Source organism: Triticum aestivum, chromosome 7A, assembly GCF_018294505.1.
Source record: "Triticum aestivum cultivar Chinese Spring chromosome 7A, IWGSC CS RefSeq v2.1, whole genome shotgun sequence".
Classification (NCBI taxonomy): Eukaryota; Viridiplantae; Streptophyta; class Magnoliopsida; order Poales; family Poaceae; genus Triticum; species Triticum aestivum.
The window spans coordinates 553,279,268-553,286,727 of NC_057812.1; positions in this window are offsets into that span (position 1 = coordinate 553,279,268).

Sequence of the window (7,460 nt, forward strand, 5' to 3'; positions counted from 1 at the left end):
TGCCCTGGTGGGTTGTGCCCACCTCAGGTGCCCCCCAGACTGCTTCTTTACTCTATAAATACCCCAATATTCCAGAAACCGTAGGGGAGTCAACGAAAATCAATTCCAGCCACCGCAGAGTCCAGAACCACCAGATCCAATCTCGACACCATCACGGAGGGGTTCACCACTTCCATTGGTGCCTCTCCGATGATGCGTGAGTAGTTCTTTGTAGACCTTTGGGTCCGTAGTTAGTAGCTAGATGGCTTCCTCTCTCTCGTTTGATTCTCAATACAATGGTCTCTTGGAGATCCATATGATGTAACTATTTTTTGCGATGTGTTTGTTGGGATCGGATGAACTTTGAGTTTATGATCAGATCTATCTTTTTATCCATGAAAGTTATTTGAGTTTCTTTGATCTCTTATATGCATGATTTCTTATAGCCTCGTATTTCTTCTCCGATATTTGGATTTTGTTTTTATGAGCTATGGACTTGCTCTAGTGCTTCACTTATATCTTTTTTAGCACGGTGTGCTTGAGTATTTTTGAAGAAATGCTCTCTTGCTTCACTTAGATTTATTTGAGAGTTAGTAAAATTTTCAAGAAATTCTCTCTTGCTTCACTTAAATTAATTTGAGAGAAATAAAAATTATTCTCGTGATCTTCACTTATATTTGTTTGAGCTTATCAAAAGAAACACATGAAAATTAGTCCCAAAGTGATAGATATCCAAGAAGGATATAATAAAAACTTTCATCAAGATCATTGGACAAAATAAACTTGATTCTTAGTAATAGTTTTGAGATATGATGATGTGATATGTGAGTCATCTTGATGAGAAATTATGCTTTAATAAGAATATTGGTGTTAAGGTTTGTGATTCTCTATGCAAGCACAGACGTCAATAGTTGTGCAATGAAATTATATCCTACTTGTGGTGCATTATTCGGTGCTAATTATGCTTAATGATCGCTTATGAGATTATTCGTTTCTTGGTTGGTCGCTTCTCAATCTTTTGCTAGCCTTCATTTTGCACTAAGTATGATCACTACTTGTGCATCCAAAATCCTTTAAACCAGGTTTGCCACATGAATCCACTATACCTACCTATATGCGGTATTCTTTTGCCGTTCTAAGAAAATTTGTATGTGCCATCTCTAATATTCAAAATAAATTTCTCTTTTGTGTGCTCGTACCGCTTGCGGGGCGGTGAGGGGTGGCTAATATTTTCCATGCTAGATGTGTTATTCTCACGATGAGTGTTTATTCACTTGTCATTGCACGAGAGTAAGGCAAAGGTATTAGGGATGCCCAGTCCCTAAATGAAAAGTGAATTTACTTTATGTTGTCAAATAATAAATTCCTTGGAAAGTGTTGGTATGGAAGGCACCCGTGGATACGATTAGCCATGGAAAGTGGAAGTATGGTGGAAAAAGGAATAAGCTTTAATTTCGGTTTGGGAACTGCATATGAAATATCTAGCATGGAAAGTGTTAGGAGCTCTAAGTCGTTTTCGTTGGTGGGAAAAGTATGCCTCTCAAAATGTTTTTATCTCTCAATTTTCGCTTTGAGCTCTGGCACCTCTACAAATCCCTACTTCCCTCCGTGAAGCGCCTTTCTTTTACTTTATGCAATTTTTATTTTTTAATTTGAGTCTCCATCTTCTCTTATAAAAGCACCAACTAGGGGGCACTATGATCGTACTTGAGCATTGGATGTAGTTAATATACGAGTGTGTTTCATGAATGGATCAATGATTGAGCATGATGGGCTAGGGATAGCTTCTTTTAGCACTGATATTTTGAAAGACATGGTTGCTTGTTGATATGCTTGAGTATTTAAGTTATCATGTCAAAACTAGACTATTGCTTTGAACAATATAAAAGTCCAAATGTCCATGCTATAAAGAAAAGAATATGATATGACATGTTAGGCAACATTCCACATAAAAAATTCTGTTTTAAGACGAGCAGAAATTAAGCTTGGGGATGCTGATACGTCTCCAACATATCTATAATTTTTTATTGTTTCATGTTGTTATATTATCAATTTTGGATGTTTTATAATCATTTTATATCATTTTTTGGTACTAACCTATTGACATAGTGCCAAGTGCCAGTTGTTTTTTTGCATGTTTTTTACATCGCAGGAAACCAATACCAAATGGAGTCCAAATGCAGTGAAACTTTTTATAGATTTTTTTGGACCGAAAGAAAACCAATGGGTCGAAGAAGCACTTGGGGGCTGCTCCGAGGGGAGCACAATCCACCAGGGCACGCCTGGAGGCCCAGGCGCGCCCTGGTGGGTTGTGCCCACCTCGGGTGCCCCTCGGACCGCCTATTTACTCTATAAATACCCCAATATTCCAAAAACCCTAGGGGAGTCGACGAAAATCAATTCCAGCCGCCGCAGAGTCCAGAACCACCAGATCCAATCTATACACCATCACAGAGGAGTTCATCACTTCCATTGGTGCCTCTCCGATGATGCGTGAGTAGTTCTTTGTAGACCATCGGGTCCATAGTTAGTAGCTAGATGGCTACCCCTCTCTTGTTTGATTCTCAATACAATGGTCTCTTGGAGATCCATATGATGTAACTCTTTTTTGTGGTGTGTTTGTTGGGATCAGATGAACTTTGAGTTTATGATCAGATCTATCTTTTTATCCATGGAAGTTATTTGAGTTTCTTTGATCTCTTATATGCATGATTGCTTATAGCCTCGTATTTCTTCTCTGATATTTGGGTTTTATTTGGCCAACTTGATCTATTTATCTTGCAATGGGGAGAGGTGCTCTGTAGTGGGTTCAATCTTACGGTGCTTGATCCCAGTGAGAGAAGGGGAACCGACACGTATGTATTGTTGCTAGTAAGGATAAAACGATGGGGTCTATTTCTACATAAATAGATCTTGCACTACAAAAAAAGACACATCCGTGACATTTTAGGCCAAACGAAATTTTTTTCTGTCATACATATGACACTTCTATGACGATAATTGCGACAAAACCCGGTATCATCATAGATGTGGTGGGCTCCTACTTCTGTGACAAAAAATCATGACAGAAAATGGGCTTTTTGTCCTGGGCGGGCCGGAGACGCAGCTGCATGACATTCTTTGGGCCGTCCATGATGGAAAAACCGTGGTAGAAGCGAGGGGAGGAAAATTCCGAGGAGTTCTCGGTTACGGTGGGAGGTCGGGGGCCGAGCGATGCGCGTTTCTCTCATACACGTACGCGCGTGTGTGTGAGGCGTTGGCTCTAACTGAACCCGAGCGAGGCGTTGGGCTCTAACTGAACCCGAGCGATTGCACTGCAGGCTACGCGTTACTGAACCCGAGCGATCGATCGATGGCTGTTAACTGAACCGATCGAGCGATTCCTTCGCTACTGCTGCTAACTGAAGCCGATCGATGCTGCCTTTGGGATGAACAGTGAGTGTTGCGGGGGGTTTGGATGAACAGTGAGTGGTGGTGTTGCCTCTAGATGAACAGGACCCCGTGGTATGGTGGAGGGCTGGATGAACAATAGACGGTGGAGGGGTGCCCGTGGAGGGGTGGTTGAACAGGACCCCGTGGTGTGGTGGGCTGGATGAACAGTAGACGGTGGAGGGGTGCCCGTGGAGGGGTGGTTGAACAGTAGCCGGTGGAGTAGTGTGTGGTGAATAGCGGTAATAGGCTAGCGTTAATTGCTTGCTTATTTATTTCCTTATTGTCTTGTTTAGTTGTTTGCTTGTAGTCACTGCAGTTCTTTTTCTGTTTTTTTCTAGTGGCCACAATAGCCTATTTTTGGTAACTGGGCCAAAATAATCATGGGCCTTCTACAGGCCGTATGATCCATGGGCCTTCGTCCGGCCGTAGGATCCATTGGCCTTCTATACGGGCCTTAGGGTCCATGGGCCTTCTACGGGTCGTATGATCCATAGGCCTTCTATGGGCCGTACTATCCATGGGCCTCATACGGGCCATAGGATCCATGGGCCTTCTATGGGGCATATCATCATTTCGCCAATCATGGGCCATACTATTCATGGACCATAACGGGCCGTTAATAGGCCGTATTTGATAACTCTATGAAAACAGCCCAACGGTTTTTTTACATGAAAACGGCCCAACGTATTAACGGTCCACAAACGGGCCGACTGTAACGACGGGCTGAATTTGGCCCACAAGCAGAAAATGACAGTAACGGGCCGTATGTAACCGAATGCTGCAAATGAGCCCAAGAATCAATGGGCCCTGAGAAGGCCGAAAGATAACTTGGGCTGGAAATAGCCCAATGGAATAACGGGCCGTTAATGGGTATAAAATGATACACTGTTCATTACAGGCCAGTTTCACCACGGGTCGTTAATGGGCCAAGAGTTACAAAGGTCCTCATATGGGCTGAAAGAAGTCATGGGCCACACATGGGCCGGAAGTTAAAACGGGCTAAATCATATTGGATGGCCTAGATGACGCTACTGGGCCTAATTCGGAAAGGGCGTAAAGGGCCCTGGGTTAGCGGGCTGTAAATGGGCTATATGCGAACAGGCCGTTAACAGGCTTTCCGTGGGCTGGCCCGCCACCTTTTGACCAAGTCAAACGAGCCGGCCTTTTCACAGGAATGAGCCTCTGTTGGGCCGTGCCACATGTCGCCGTATCATAGGCGCCTTCGGTCCAATGAGCAGATGACATCTGTCCTAACGGTGAGCCGACACGTATTTCCTCCAGCCAATGATGATTTTACACATGGAAAATCCCCATTGGTCGGGGCTGTTAATGGGTTATCGGATCCAAAACCCGACCCGATAGCTTAACGACGTTCCGTTACGGTGGATGCCACGTGTCGGTCACCCTTCACGAAAGCACTTCTGTGACGCGTGATTTATCGTCATGGAAGTGGACACTTCCGTGATGATAATTTTGGTAATGCCATGGAACACTTCTACAACAGCACATGTATGACTATCTTGTTCTATCATAAATTTGTCATGGATGTACATGCATGACAAAAAACGCGACCTACTGTGACAAACACATATCACCACGGAAGTGTATTTTTTGTAGTGTTTTCTACATCATGTCATCGTTCTTATTGCATTAGTCTGTTTCTCCGTGAGCTTAATACACTAGATGCATGCTGGATAGCGGTCGATGTGTGGAGTAATAGTAGTAAATGCAGGCAGGAGTCAGTCTACTAATCTTGGACGTGATGCCTATGTAATGATCATTGCCTGGATATCGTCATGATTATTTGAAGTTCTATCAATTGCCCAACAGTAATTTGTTTACCCATCGTTTGCTATTTTTCTCAAGAGAAGCCAATAGTGAAACCTACGGCCCCCCGGGTCTCTTTCTCATATTGTTTGCCTTTGCGATCTATTTTCCTTTGCTTTTATTTTCAGATCTACTAAACCAAAAATACAAAAATACCTTTCTGCAATTTATTCTTATTTATTTTATTTGGCATTCAATCTATCAATCTACTACAATTTATTCACGTCCTTTTGCCAATTTCTGGCGCCGTTACCCGAAAGGGATTGACAACCCCTTTAATACGTCGGGTTGCGAGTATTTATTATTTGTGTGTAGGTGTCGTTTACATATTGTTGCTTGGTTCTCCTACTGGTTCAGTAACCTTGGTTTCATCACTGAGGAAAATACCTACCGTCGTTGTGCTGCATCATCCCTTCCTCTTTGGGGAAATACCGACGTAGCTTCAAGCCGCATCATGCTCTGGCGGAGCTGTTCTACCGGGGAAACTTCCATCATCATCATGAACGATCCTCTCATCGAGAGGGGGTCAATCTCCATCAACATCTTCACCAACACCATTTCCTCTCCAAACCCTAGTTCATCTCTTGTATTCGATCTTTGTCTCAAAACCTCGGATTGGTACCTGTCACCTTACTGATTCATTGTGCAAATATTTAAATTTACATCCCAAGCAATACTCACACTGTCCTGTTTGATCTTTATGATAAATATTATACCATGGACCTAGAAGATTTTAGTGATGCATGCAAAATCCCACAATGGGTATTCTTAGTGAGCCTCGCAAAACTGAATACAATGATTTCCTTGCTAGCATCACTGTAGGAGAAACTAGAAATATCACACAAGCTTCCATGGGGAGCATTCATTTTCCTGCCATGCATTATTTTGCTCTCTTCATAGGCAGATGTATTAATGGTTAATGGTAAACATGATCATAGCCACCTTTGTGCATCGGATCTTAGTGTCCTCGGGTGTGCAGTGTTGGGTGATAAGCGATATAATTTAGGGGCTATTATTGCGAGGAGGTTACACCTTAATGCTAAAGATGGAGATCTCTTTGGTGGAATTTATGCCACCCGTTTAGCTAATTATCTTGAGGTACCCATAAGGGAGAATGACATTGAGTTACCACCTGCTTTTATTGATTAAAATGCTTTAGTACACTATCAGTTTCTTGTGAGGAACGAACAGTCCCTCCTGTACCGACTAATCTTTGACCGACAGCGCGCTGTCCATATTACTCTTCCTGCTCCTGCCTTTTTTAACTTTCAGGTCAAAGGGAGATATTTTATAATCAGAGAGGAGGCAAACGAGTATGAGAAAGAGGTGGAGGCCTCTTGCCTCCATGCTGCAGCCCTTCAGGCCGTAGCTGCTGCATCCTAGTACAACCCCGACTACTACAACTTCGGATATCCGCCAGGCTAGGCGTGGCCTTAGACCAACTCAGGCCAAAGGCCTAAGCTTGGGGGAGTACGTATTTCTCACTGACATTACATTCATGTCCACACACTCATTCCAGTTGTTGGTGTTCATACTTTTTCATTGTATTATCCATGCTAGTTTATTTTCTTTTTTCTCACTTTCTTCTTGTGTGTTTGAAAAACTTTAATAAAAACCAAAAAATTTAGTTGTAGCTTCTGTTTAGTTTCCTTCCATGTTTATGTAGTAGTAGTAGTATTAAAGAAAAGCCAAAAATATTTATCGTTCTTCTTTTGCTTGTTGGGATCTTTCCCATGTAAATAGTTTTTCTCGTTCTTGTTTTACTTCCTTCAGGAAAACAAAAACTCCGAAAACATTTCAGTGTGTTTCTTTGAAATTCTTTTTTTCATTTCTTTGGGTCAAGAGGAGAAGACCGCGATGAAAATGATGAGTGGCTCTCATATGCATTATTGTTGATCTAACAAAGAGCCCATGTTACCTTGTCTTCTCCTTTGAATAAATGTTTGCAGATTCCAGCTTAGTCCAATGCACATGCACTCTTATTATTATTCACACCATTCGGTCGTGCAAGTGAAAGGCAATAATGATGATATATGATGAAATGATTGAGATGAGGAAATGCTGGTATGAACTCAACCTATCTTGTTTTTGTAAATATGATTAGTTCATCGTTCTTGATTCAACCCATTATGAATGAAACATTTTTGCAATGACAATTAGAGATTATAGTTACTCATGCCATGCTTAATTAGCTAGGAGTTTATAATGGTTTACCTTGCGTG